Source organism: Anabrus simplex, chromosome 8 (assembly GCF_040414725.1).
Source record: "Anabrus simplex isolate iqAnaSimp1 chromosome 8, ASM4041472v1, whole genome shotgun sequence".
NCBI classification, from domain to species: Eukaryota; Metazoa; Arthropoda; class Insecta; order Orthoptera; family Tettigoniidae; genus Anabrus; species Anabrus simplex.
In genome coordinates, this window is record NC_090272.1 from 146,839,985 (window position 1) to 146,853,752 (window position 13,768).

The 13,768-nt window shown below is 42.9% G+C and overlaps 1 pseudogene; it reads left to right on the forward strand.

Moving 5' to 3' along the window:
• The first annotated feature begins 8,203 nt into the window (after positions 1-8,203).
• LOC136879343 (PRKCA-binding protein pseudogene) lies at positions 8,204-9,766 on the forward strand (annotated as a pseudogene).
• The last annotated feature ends 4,002 nt before the right edge of the window (positions 9,767-13,768 follow it).

Here is a 13,768-nt window from a genome sequence, read left to right on the forward strand (position 1 = left end):
AGCTCATTAGCCCTTTAGCCCACTAGCCCTAGGAGGAGGAGGAGGAGGAGGAGGAGGAGGAGGAGGAGGGCGCAGTCAGGAGGAGGAGGTGGAGGAAGAGTCCTTTCATCCTTTTGCCCTTATGATAAAGACGTAACCCCTGGGTTCCATTCCACGATTATTTTTTCGGTTCAGCATTTTGCTTGGTAGTCCTCGCCTGCACAAGCTACATGCTTGTAACCCATGCCAACAGATTGAAATAATGTTTCCGAACCGATATTTCATGACACATGTTTATGCGATAACTTGTTAAATGTAAGCAGCGTATTTCTTATAGCACTAGGCGTTCTGTTTAATTTTTACTTCCCGCATAAGTTACCTGATTGTAACCCATGTCAGCAGATTGAAACAATATGTTTCCGAACCGATATTTCATGTTACATGTTTATGTGATAACTTGTTCAACAGCTAGGGACTTAAATGTAAGCAGTGTATTTCTTATAGCACTAGCGTTCTGTTTAATTTTACTTCCCGCGTAATCTACATGCTTGTAACCCATGCCACAGATTGACTGATATTTCATGTTTATGCGATAACTTGTTCGACTGCTAGGGACTTAAATGTAACCAATGTATTTTTTATAGCACCAATCGTTGTGTTTAATTTCACTTTCCGACTTTGCGATAATAGAACAGAGTCTGAATCTATGTTTTTCTATTGTAAGTAAATCAGATTATCGTTTACCGAGCGAGTTAGCTACGCGATATGTGCAGTGTGTTTTTGATTTTCGTACTAGGCAAATCATTGAAGTTGCACTTTGCTGTATCGTTTACTGAGCGAGATAGCTACGCGATATGTGTACAGTGAGTTTTTGATTTTTACACTAGGTAAATCATTGAAGTTGTACTTTTGCAATATCGTTTACTGAGTGAGTTAATTACGCGATATGCGCACAGTGTGTTTCCATAGTTTTTGATTTTTACACTAGGCAAATCATTGAAGTTGTACTTTTGCTCTGAACACATCAAAGAATGTTCTGATCACATGTTGAAGTTAACAACATCGAGTACAGTGTTCGATTCTAGTCTTGTTATTTTTCAATCTGATCTTCTTAGAACAAAGATATCCCCTAACATGTTCTAAACACATGTTGTATCGAGTACAGTGTTCGATTCTAGTCTTAATTACTTATGTAGTGTTCTGAACACATCAATCAATGTTCTGATCACATGTTGAGGTTAACGACATCGAGTACAGTGTTTAATTTTAGTCTTGTTATGTTTCTTATGTGATCTGCGAGTCTAAACATGCGCAATGATGCTATCGCTGCACACTCTTGCCTTCGCTATGCAGGTTTAAACATAGGAGGAGGTGGAGGAGGAGGAGGAGAAGGATGAGGCCTTAACAGCATATGTATAGCCGCCATTGTTTAAAGATGACAGCTGTTAAAAAAGCACGTAGAATTTTTAAATTACCCACCACCACATTTCAAAGGTATGCGGTTTAGTGCTATAAAGATAGCTGCACTATGCTCTGTTGATTAAAGATGGGAGCTGTCAAAATAGCACAATACCCACCACCACATGTATAAGGATGAGGTTTAGTGTCATAAAGATAGCAGCACGATGCGTTGTTGTTTAAAGATGGTGGTCAACAGCTATCAAAACCACGTAGAATTTGTTCAAATTGCCGTCACCACATTTCAAAGGTAGTAGCTAAAGATGGCAGCACGGTGCTCTGTTGATTAAAGATGGCCGCTGTCAAAAAGAACGTAGCTTTGAAGAGCACGTGGAATTTCAAATTTCCCTCTACCACATGCATAACAGCAGCCACCATCTTGCGCAGTAGCCTCTAAGCTAGCTTTTTTCATAAGAACCGCCACCATCTTGTGCGAGCACCCCTAGGCCGTCTCATAAGGAGCTGTGTATAGCCGTCATCTTGTCGCTGCCATCTTGCGCAAGCATCCCTAGGGAGTACCATAAGAGCAGCAGGCATCTTGAGCAAGCACCCTTAAGCAGCCTCATAAGGAGCCGTGTATAGCCACCATTTTGTGACCGCCATCTTGCGCAAGCATCCCTAAGGAATCTCATAAGAGCAACAGCCATCTTGTGCAAGCATCGTTAAGCAGTCTCCTAAGAAGCTATATATAGCCGCCATTTTGTAGAATTAGATAGCTGTCAATGCCAAAGGGCGTAAGTAGGAACCGAACGGTTGATCTCATCATTAGACTACTTTCTTCTTATGCTATCATGTTCCCGATACTGCGAACCTAGGTATTGAGCAGAAAAATTTTGTCCGTTTTGCTCTACGACGCACCGTTTTCGAGATATTTAACATTTTGCATTTAAGTCTCAAATTTAATGAATCGAACCAGCACAGCATGTTATACTCTCTTCCATACCAAGACCTGATCAAGTTACGAAAACTGGCTTCAAGACAAGCTAAAACAGACCAAATGCCAAAGGGCCTAAGTAGGAACCGAACTGTTGATCTCATCATTAGACTACTTTTTTTCTTATGCTATCATGTTCTTAAACTTTAGCCAGAAAGTGCTGGAATTTTTCTATTCTTACCTCACAAACCGCCGGCAGTGTGTGGTTGTAAATAATAATAAATCAACGTGGCGAACAAAAAATATTGGTGTTCCACAAGGGTCAGTCCTAGGCCCTCTCCTATTCACTTTATATATAAATGATATCACCAGATCAATTAAGCACTGCAAGTACCATCTTTATGCTGATGATCTGCAAATTTATTACCACACTAGAACTAATAATATTCAACAAGCAATATGTAATGTAAACGCTGACCTTGAACAAATTAATAGCTATGCAATTAAAAACAACCTTAAATTAAACCCCCATAAAACGCAAGCCATTATCATCGGTACATCAAAGAATCTTCACATTTTAAAACAAAATTGCATTCCTCCCGTAACTTTAAATAATACTGTTATACCTTATTGTGAATCAGTTTCTAACCTTGGTGTTATTATAACGGAAACTCTAAACTGGACAACGCAAGTTAAGAATATCTGCAAAAAGGTTTATTGTGGCTTGCACCCCTTAAAACGCTTCAGAAATGTATTCCCTCGACCACCGAAAATTCAACTTGTTCGGTCATTATTATTTCTCATTTTTGACTACTGTGATGTAATTCTTACGGATATAACAAAAGAATTAAGCTTGAAACTACAACGCACTCAAAATGCTTGTCTTAGATATGCTATGGATTTACGGTATGACGCTCGAGTTTCTCCCTACTATAAACAATTATCTTGGTTACGACTAGATGACAGGCGTAAACTACATGCAAATACTCTTGTGTACCAGGTACTTTCGGAAGACATCCCTGCTTATCTCTCCAGCAATTTTCGTCACCTTGGTTCTTTACATCCTCATGATACTCGCTCAGTGTCCCTCCTAGAAATACCTATCCACCGAACAACCACATACCATCGATCATTTACTATCACCGCTTCGGGATGGTGGAATGCTCTTCCCAAAGACATCAAGGATGCTGCATCAAAAAGTATATTTAAAACCTCCTACCAGTAGTTCCTCGTTAAGTGCTTCCAGCAAGGTACAGTACCTGTATGAGGGGAACGAGTGATTGTGTGTGAAAATGATATATTATTGCACAATAAATTAAATATTGGTTTAATATGATTATGGAATAATAACAATATGTGTGTGGTTAAGTGTAAGAAAGGGCCAAGAGCCCTAACATCGCCACAGTAAATAAAAGCTTTATCTATCTATCTATTTATCTATACTGCGAACCAAGTATTAGGCAGAAAAATTTTGTCCGTTTTGCTCTACGACGCACCGTTTTCGAGATATTTAACATTTTGCATTTAAGCCCCAAAATTTAATGAATCGAACCAGCACGGTACGTTAGCCTCTAAGCTAGCTTTCTTGATAAGAGCAGCAGTCATCTTGCGCAAGCACCCTTAAGGTGTCTCATAAGGAGCCGTATATAGCCGCCATCTTGTGTCCGCCATCTTGCGCAAGCATCCTTAGGGAGTCTCAAGCCATCTTGTGCAAGCACCTTTAAGCCGTCTCATAAGAGCAGCCGCCATCTTGCGCAAGCGCCCTTAAGGTGTCTCATAAGGAGCCATATATAGCCGCCATCTTATGCAAATGGCGTCGGGAAGGGCATCCAGCCGTGAAACTGAGGTCTGGCCCTTCCATGAGGTTAGGCTTGCTGTCTTGTACGTCAAAAGTTAGGTTAAGCCCCTCCAAGATAGCAGATGTAAGGTTAAGCTCACTCTCTTAGGCGTCAGGAAAGGCAGCCGGCCGTAAAACTAAGGTTAAGCCCTTCCGTGAGGTTAGGCTAGCTCTCTTACGCATAAAAAGTTAGGTTAAGCCCCTCCAAGATAGTGCATGTAAGGTTAGGGTCGCGCTCTTAAGCGTCAGGAAGGGCATCCGGCTGTAAAACTGAGGTTAGATCCCTCCATGAGGTTTGGCTAGCTCTCTTACGATTAAAATGTTAGGTTAAGCCCCTCCAAGATGGCGGATGTGAGGTTAGGGTCGCGCTCTTAGCCAGCGTGAGGGGGAGGCCTCTCCCGAGAGCGTGTGGAGGAGGTGGCGGAGGAGGGCTCTCCCAAGAGCCTGTGGAGGAGGTGGTGGAGGAGGCCTCTGCGGAGGGCCGGTGGAGGTGGAGGCGCCCGAACCATCCACTTATACTGCTCAAGGAGACTCGGATTTCATTCCGGAAGTAGAATTCATCTGTTGTTGTATCAAGTAGAATGTCTAAGGGCCACTTTCTGTCTATCTTGAAACAGCTGATTCATTTTTGTATATTTCGACCGGTAACCTCTTATTAATTGAAATACCGAATTCGTTGGGAAGGCTTTTCGTTGTGTAAATACAGATCAGCTCGACTAAATCGTTAACATATACCTGTTATCTAAAATTCTCAATAAACCTGGATATTTGTCTTGCTCCAAGTTTGCTAGTTATCGTAAAGCCGTTGCTAACAACTATGGGCAGCATGTCAGTCCAAGTGACAGTAGACAGAAGCGGTACCGGTATATGGCAGCCTCTACCGGGCGAGTTGGCCGTGCGGTCAGATGCACGCGGCTGTGAGCTTGCATCAGGGAGATAGTGGGTTCGAATCCCACTGTCGGCAGCCCTGAAGATGGTTTTCCGTGTACATTCATTGAGGCCACGGCCGCTTCCTTCCAACTCCTAGGCCTTTCCTATCCCATCGTCGCCATAAGACTTATCTGTGTCGGTGCGACGTAAAGCAACTAGCAAAAAAATAGTAGCCTCGTTGGTTCTCATACGTACTTCTTCCTGAGCGAATCATCTTAAACACACAGTCCTTGTTGGAAGTGAATCCACGATCGACAGCAGACCTTAAATATTTATGTCGAGGACGATCCCTTGTATCAACAAATGACACCTGCATATTTTTCTGATTGGACACAGCAAAACGAGGCTGCCCAATAGGAAAGCAAACGCTGAAGATAGCTGCAAAATAAAATAGGAAATTAATCGTTAATAATAATAATGTTAATTGCTTTAAGTCCCATTAACTACTTTTACGGTCTTCGGAGACGCCGAGGTGCCGGAATTTAGTCCCGCAGGAGTTCTTTTACGTGCCAGTAACTCTACCGACACGAGGCTGTCGTATTTGAGCACCTTCAAATACCACCGGATTGAGCCAGGATTGAACCTGCCAAGTTTGGGTTAGAAAGCCAGCGCCTTAACCGTCTGAGCCACTCAGCCCGGCAGGAAATTAATCAAACTTGGGTAAGAGAACAGTGAACACTGAACACATTTTAGAATCGGTGGAGGAATGAGTGCGTCCCGTTTCTCTACGGGGCCATGTATGAAGTGAGATGAATCTACATAGCGAGTTTTAAAGACAGGATGCTCTTCCTTATGTCAACCTCATCAGAGATGTTAATGAGATGAGATTAAATGAATGACGTGATTATATAATAGTCAGAAGGGACGTAGCATACTCTTGTCAAATGGCACGAAGGATTCTGCTCAAGGCTTAAGGTCGTCATTTGACAAGACAAATCACCATCAACAGCGCCATATACCCTCACTCCATATGCACACTGCTGCATGCAATATCTAGTGGTTAGAAATTGTATACCACCATCTCTCCTACCCTGCCGACCGGGCCAATGTTCTGATGGTGAAAACATTTTCGACCATTGGGATTCGAACCGGCTAACCACAGTGCCAGACAATACACACTTGACACCTTGAAGATCATGACTAGGTGAGCTCAGTGGAGAATCCTGGAAGTGAATCGTTCCCATGGAGTTCTCGGTGCGTGAATTTGTTCGACTTGTTGCTGTTTCGCAGCGGACTGTTCAACGTGTCAACAAGCAGTGGTGAACTACACGTGGCCACGAATCACGACGTCAGAATTGTGGTCGGAAAAATATCCTGACTGAGAGGGACCGGAGACGCATTCCACGGGTTGTGAATCAAAATCCCTTCCAAAACCGACAGGAATTGCTGCAGTCAGTGAATGAAGGCCCATCCAAACCTGTTAGCGAGAGAACATTGCGACGGGAATTGCATGCAATGAACATTTGGATTTAGCCACCTCACAAGAGGCCATTGCTCACATAGGCACATAAAGCCGCGGGTTCTCAATGGGCTAGAAATCATCGAACGTGTATAGCAAATGACTGGCAGAACGTAATGTGGTCTGACGAATCACTTTTTTTGCCTGTATTCTAATGACTCACGTCGTCGAGTGCACCGAACGCCAAATGAAGCATTTCATCCTGGATGTGTGCAAGGTCAGTTTCAAGCCGGTGGTGGGTTTGTGATGTTTTGGAGTTTTTTCCGTATCATGGATTGGGCTCGCTCACTGAGGTGACCACTAACATGAACCAACATGTTTATTTAAACATTCTGGATGATCAGGTGTTGCCTTTCAGTCAACATGTGCGTGATGACTATGCTATTGAAACCCTGATTTTTCAAGATGACAACAGCAATGTTCATCTGGCTGGACGTGTATGCGACTGGTTTTTATGAACACTCCCGCCCCTATTACATCTCGACTGGCCTGCAAAATCACCTGACTTTAACCTCATTGAGTAATCTGTGGCACATGTTGGAACAGCGGGTAAAACGGCGACATCATCATCCCCGCAATTTGGTGAAATTGAGCGATCAAATCCTCAGCGAGTGACTTAACCTGGACGCCATGTACCTGCACAACTTTGGTGTGGACTCACTTCCTAACCGAATCTAGGTGATTATCAAATCCATAGGAGTTACAAGGTATTAAATTATGCTTGTAATTTATTTTCCAGGGGTGACTAATTTTTGTCACCGGACGAGTTGGCCGTGTGGTTAGGGCCACGCAGGTGTGAGCTTGCATCCGGGAGATAGTGGATTTGAATCCCACTGTCGGCAGCCCTGAAGATGATTTTCCGAATTTTTCCATTTTTACACCAGGCAAATGCTGGGGATGTACCTTAATTAAGGCCACGGTCGCTTCCTTCCCACTCCTAGCTCTTTCCTATCCCATCATCGCAAGTAATACCTATCTGTTTCAGTGCGTCGTAAAGCAAAATTTTAAAAACAAAATTGTAAGAACAGCAACAACAATAACTTGTCTCTTGGTGTTGAACTGCAAAACAACGAAAATGCCATTTCCTGGCGAAAAATCGAATGTTTTCAGCAAGACGTCATACTTAACTGGATTTCTATAGCGAATGCATCTGTGCATTATCAAGAAGGCTGTGTGTTTTATCATAGTGAGACAGGCAGAGGAGAATTTTTTATTTTCATCTCAGTACATTCCACCGCCATCTCAATCTCTGGTACATCATTGTTACGAGACATCAACAGTATTCTCTCACCGGAACTTGTGATGCAGCGTTCTCTAAACTGTGACTACTTTTACAAGTATTTGATAGAATCTCCGTGCTGTCGTTAATTCATCACTGCAGGTAGAGCAAACCACCTAATTAGGTTAAAGGAACGCGTTCTTCTCACTAGATTTCCGCAACAATTTATGTAGGTTATAGTATCGTTATACCTTATATATGCACCCTTAAAAGACGCGTAATTTCCTTTTCATAAATTTATATTTTACATTTACAAAGTGAATTTATAACTGTTTCTGATAAGCCTATGAAAACGGGTATTTTATACAACAAATGAGAACCATGATTCCAATAGCACCATACTGTCCTTATGCACTGATAACTGAGGATCTATCCAATGCTACGGAGGATCGTTTAGGGATGATAGTGACATCGGGTGTTGTTACACTAAGGAAGGATGGAGCTAATTTGATTGGTATTAGTATTGGAGGAGGGGCTCCTCTGTGCCCTTGTCTTTACGTCGTTCAGGTTTTCGATGGAACTCCTGCCTCTAAAGATGGCACTCTGCAGAGCGGGGATGAGATAGTAGCAGTTAATGGTCTTTCTGTGAAGGGAAAAACAAAGCTTCAAGTGGTTAATATGATATATGAACAGAAAGCTGATGTAACACTCCATTATAATAAGTTGCATGCTGATCCACGTCAAGGAAAAACCTTAGATATTATTCTAAAGAAAGTTAAGCACAGATTGGTAGAAAACTTCAGCACAAGTACGACTAACGCACTAGGCCTTTCTAGAGCTATCTTGAGCAATGACTTGTTGGTTGTTAAACTGAAAGAGTTAAAGAAGACCGAGATTATGTACACCGGCCTAGTGCGACAGTTGAAAAAGATGCTCAGAGCCTTTTATCAGTTAATTCTAGTATACAAAGCATTTGGGGATGTATTCGCAGATATCGGAGTTCATGAACCGCAGGTAAACGCTAGTGTAGCATTTCTTAGGTTCGGAGAATATCACCGTCAAATAGAAAAGAATGGTAAGAGCATGTTGAAGTCTGTTAAGCCTATCTTATCTGATCTTGGTACATATTTGTACAAAGCTATTCCTGATACAAAGTTGACTGTCCGCAAATATGCTGATAAAAAATTTGAATACTTGGCTTATTGTCTGAAAGTGAAGGAAATGGATGATGAGGAGCACGATTGTTATAATTCTCCAATTCAAGAGACCCTTTATCGCGTAGAGACGGGGAATTACGAATATAGACTTATTCTACGTTGCCGAGAAGATGCTCGCCATAGATTTACCCAGCTGAGGTCAGACGTCTTAGTAAAAATGGAGCTGCTGGACAACAAACACGTTCAGCATCTTGTATGGCAGCTGATGAAATTAGCAGTGGGACTCAGAGACTTCCACAGCAAAACTCTGGCATTGTTAGAGAACAATACACTATTTCCAATAGAGGTGGACTTGATATCTACATCTTACCAACGAAGTCCATCCGATCTGATAGTGGAAGAAGAATCTGAGGATGATGATGTTGGTGAAACAGATATTGCGAGTGAGGCAACAGAAGACTGTGCGTTGCTGACAGATCTTGTGTCTGAGGACGAAGTAAGAGAAATATCACTGGATATTAAAGCGATTACAACTGAAAACAATGATATTCTTTCGAAAAATAATGAATATGCAGATAATAAAGATCTTTTGAAAACACCAGGAAATGAAAGTGACGACGAAATGCTAGAATTAAATGGGGTCAATGTCAGAAGGCTTTTAAATTGCATTGGGAGTCCAGGACATGGAGTTCTCGAATCTGAGTTGAATAACTTGGAATTAGAGTGCGGTGGTGTCGATGATGATGTCTTATTACTTCAAGACAGCAAGGAAGCAGCCCAGGAAAATACTCTTACAGAGAAGCAGAAAGAAGAGTATGAGAACAACAACACAGTACTCCAAGCAGAGGACTGATTCAAAATTTGTTCGGTTATTGACACGAGAAAATGTTTATGATCAAATGTGTTGTCAATTCGAATCATAATATTAGAAATGCCTTCTTTTTTTTTGATAAACCTACCAAGCTACTTTGAGCTTTTACGCACTTTGTTAGAAATATTATTTCTAGGAGTGTGTACATTCGAATAAGAACCAGGAGTTTAGAAGAATTTCTTACAACTAGCATAACGTATCCATTGTTGCCGGGTCGGCAGAGTACGATGCCACTGACTTAAGTCTCAGCAGTTACCATGCATGCTTTGAGTCAGAGGAAAGAGGCACAACTTGCCCGAGACCGAACTTTCTGCGGTTGGAAAAGGAGAGGTGGGAGAATTCACGTGGGAACCAAGTAGGTACCAATAATTAAAAATCAGCTAATGGTAGATTACTTCATATCTTGGCATTTATGACTTATACACATAATGTAAGTGACCACGATAGGCTGGCCTCTATATTTCTTTCGTAAAGCTTTATCCACAGAAATATTGCACTGAAGAAATGTTGCTTAGATCAACTCAACATCGTGAGAGATATTTTTATTTCAAACTTTCGGAAAACCCCCCATTATAATCAGGAATTTTGAAATGAATGCGTCTGAAACGTGTCCTTGAGTTTGTACAGTCTAAATATTTTTGCCCGCTATAAGCGTACGGACAGACAAAAGTAATATTCACTCACTAGTCTCTAAACTTTCTGATTCTTGAAAAAAAAAAAAAGAGGCAAGAAACAAAAGACGCCAGCAATGAAGTACATTCGAAAAATGATCGAAAAAAATAAAATTTTGAATATTATGCACAGATTCTGGACTAGCAGTTACCCGCTGGATGTAGAGGGACTATTAATTTAAGAATTATTAAATCTGAATAGAGACCTACCATGGTTTAAGAAAGAAGATGCATCTTCTTTAAGTGTTGGGGACCAGCCCATCCACTCCTTTCAATACACTTGCGGTCCGGCTCCATGGCTAAGTGGTTAGTGTGCTGGCCTTTGGTCACAGGGGTCTCGGATTCGATTCCCGGCAGGGTCGGGAATTTTAACCATCATTGGCTAATTTCGCTGACACGGGGGCTGGGTGTATGTGTCGTCTTCATCATCATTTCATCCTCATCACGACGCGCAGGTCGCCTACGGGAGTCAAATCGGAAGACCTGCATCTGGCGAGCCGAACTTGTCCTCGGACACTCCCGGCACTAAAAGCCATACGCCATTTGATTCTTTTTCTATACACTTGCTTCGAAATCTAGCACATTTCGATGGTCATCATGCATAATAAGATGAAGGTAAACGTTACTAACGTACTGTACGTATTTCCAGCTACGTATAGTTTAGCGCTTAGGTGGTTGGCACACTATTCTCCGAACCACCTTTTGAGCAGACTAAAGCGGAAGTGAATGTATGGACCAGGGGATGGCGCAGGCGACAGGGGCAGTGCGTACAGTGTTGCCACAACATGGTTGGCGAGGGGGTAAGGGGGCGCGCAACTCAGCTCGAGTTTTGGCAATGGTGCCGTCAATGCGGGGCTGCCATACGGTACTTACTTACTTACTTACTCACTCAGTGGATGTCTTCAACACGTGGGTGCAGTGCCAATCACAGACTGTTTAAAACAGCAGTGAGAGAATTTTATCAGTGTGCTACGCTTTTACAAAAACAGTGTATGTGCGTATTACGAGCTAATTCATATTTTTTTCTATTGGTTTTACGTCGCACTCACACAGATAGGTCTTATGGCGACGATGGGATAGGAAAGGGTTAGGAGTGGGAAGGGAGTGGACGTGGTCTTAATTAAGGTACAGCCCCAGCATTTGTCTGTTGTGAAAATGGGAAACCACGGAAAACCATTTGCAGGGCTACCGGCAGTGCGGCTCAAACCCACTATCTTCCCGGATACAAGCTCACAGCTGCGCGCCCTAACCGCATGGCCAACTCGCCCGGTAATTCATAATTCTTGTAGTCTCTTGTATGTCTGTAGGTTTCTTCTTACTCGTTATTGGATATTATGTGCAATGGATCCGAATAAAAAATTACTAGACTGTTATCAGTTGAAGAACAAACGCAAGATTCTTACGTCCGGCGAGAGAAACATGATTCTGTCTGTCTATAAGCATTTCCGAGCGAAAACTATTGACGGCGGGATTACTACTAGTACTGTTCATGAAGCAGCGAGACAGACAGCAGAGGCAGTGGGAGCTTCCTATACAAACGTGCTCAAGGTAAAAGCCGATTATGAAACCGGAAAAGGTTTGGAGACACCTTGAAAGCATAGAGGAACAGAAAGCGAAGTAACTCGTCTTCAGACGTATGATTTATTTACTCGATCGGCAATACGGAGAACGATCTCCGATATTAAATAAAGTGGTGTCAATTGTTAATGAGGACAAGGAACTTCCAAAGTTCTCTAAAACAACCATGCGGAGGCTACTTTTAGATTAAAGTATATAAAGCGAAGGAGAGAATCGTTGTTAATTGACAGGGAGGACATTCCTGGTCCGGTTTTCGAATGGAATCAGGCCGTATATTTAGATAATAATAGTGAATGATAAATAATAATGTTAGGCCTATATGTATATTGATAATAATAACCGTAATAATAATTTGATGGATGTAATGCTTACGTGTAATTTATGTCAAAAGAATTCGTTCGCAATGTTTAAACGTGAATTTGTAGTTAGTGCATTAAAATGTAATTCAGTAAATTAATTGTTTAAAGATGTAAGCCGTTAAAAGACTATATGGGATTCTAACACGCATACGTTAATGTATTAATTCTTTTAAATGCACTCGAGGTACAATCCGTGAGCTGTGCTGTATTCTAGTGGTGGAGTACAACTTTGAATCGCGCGCCGGTTCATTTGGCAACCACGGCGAGTGTGACGAGGCAATGACGTTACAGTACTTCCGCTTTAGTCTGTTCAAATAGCGCTGTAATCCGTGATTAAGCCACACAGATCTTCAATAAGAACAGTGCATGGTGACGAGAATAGCACCCGGCATCAAACCCGTGGCCAAGTCCCAAATTAAGGCTGGGTGCCCCTCTGGCCCCACACAAACATGGGAATATGACGTTGAAAAAAGATATATTTATTTATAGTGCTGGCGATATATTCTTTAGGAATGGTATAAAATCGATGACATGATGTGAAGTATGCCTGAGCAATTAACTCGTTGAAGTTATGATGATACACTGACTGACAGAGCAAATGCAACACCAAGAAGGCGTGGTCAGAACTTTAAGCCAATTGCAGGGTAGACTGACGTCACTGAGGTATGCTCATGATGTGAAATGCGCCGCTGTGCTGCGCACGTAGCGAACGATAAATGGGACACGGCGTTGGCGAATGGCCCACTTCGTACCGTGATTTCTCAGCCGACAGTCATTGTAGAACGTGTTGTCGTGTGTCACAGGACACGTGTATAGCTAAGAATGCCAGGCCGCCGTCAACGGAGGCATTTCCAGCAGACGGACGACTTTACGAGGGGTATGGTGATCGGGCTGAGAAGGGCAGGTTGGTCGCTTCGTCAAATCGCAGCCGATACCCATAGGGATGTGTCCACGGTGCAGCGCCTGTGGCGAAGATGGTTGGCGCAGGGACAAGTGGCACGTGCGAGGGGTCCAGGCGCAGCCCGAGTGACGTCAGCACGCGAGGATCGGCGCATCCGCCGCCAAGCGGTGGCAGCCCCGCACGCCACGTCAACCGCCATTCTTCAGCATGTGCAAGACACCCTGGCTGTTCCAATATCGACCAGAACAATTTCCCGTCGATTGGTTGAAGGTGGCCTGCACTCCCGGCGTCCGCTCAGAAGACTACCATTGACTCCACAGCATAGATGTGCACGCCTAGCATGGTGCCGGGCTAGAGCGACTTGGATGAGGGAATGGCGGAACGTCGTGTTCTCCGATGAGTCACGCTTCTGTTCTGTCAGTGATAGTCACCGCAGACGAGTGTGGCGTCGGTGTGGAGAAAGGTCAAATCCGGC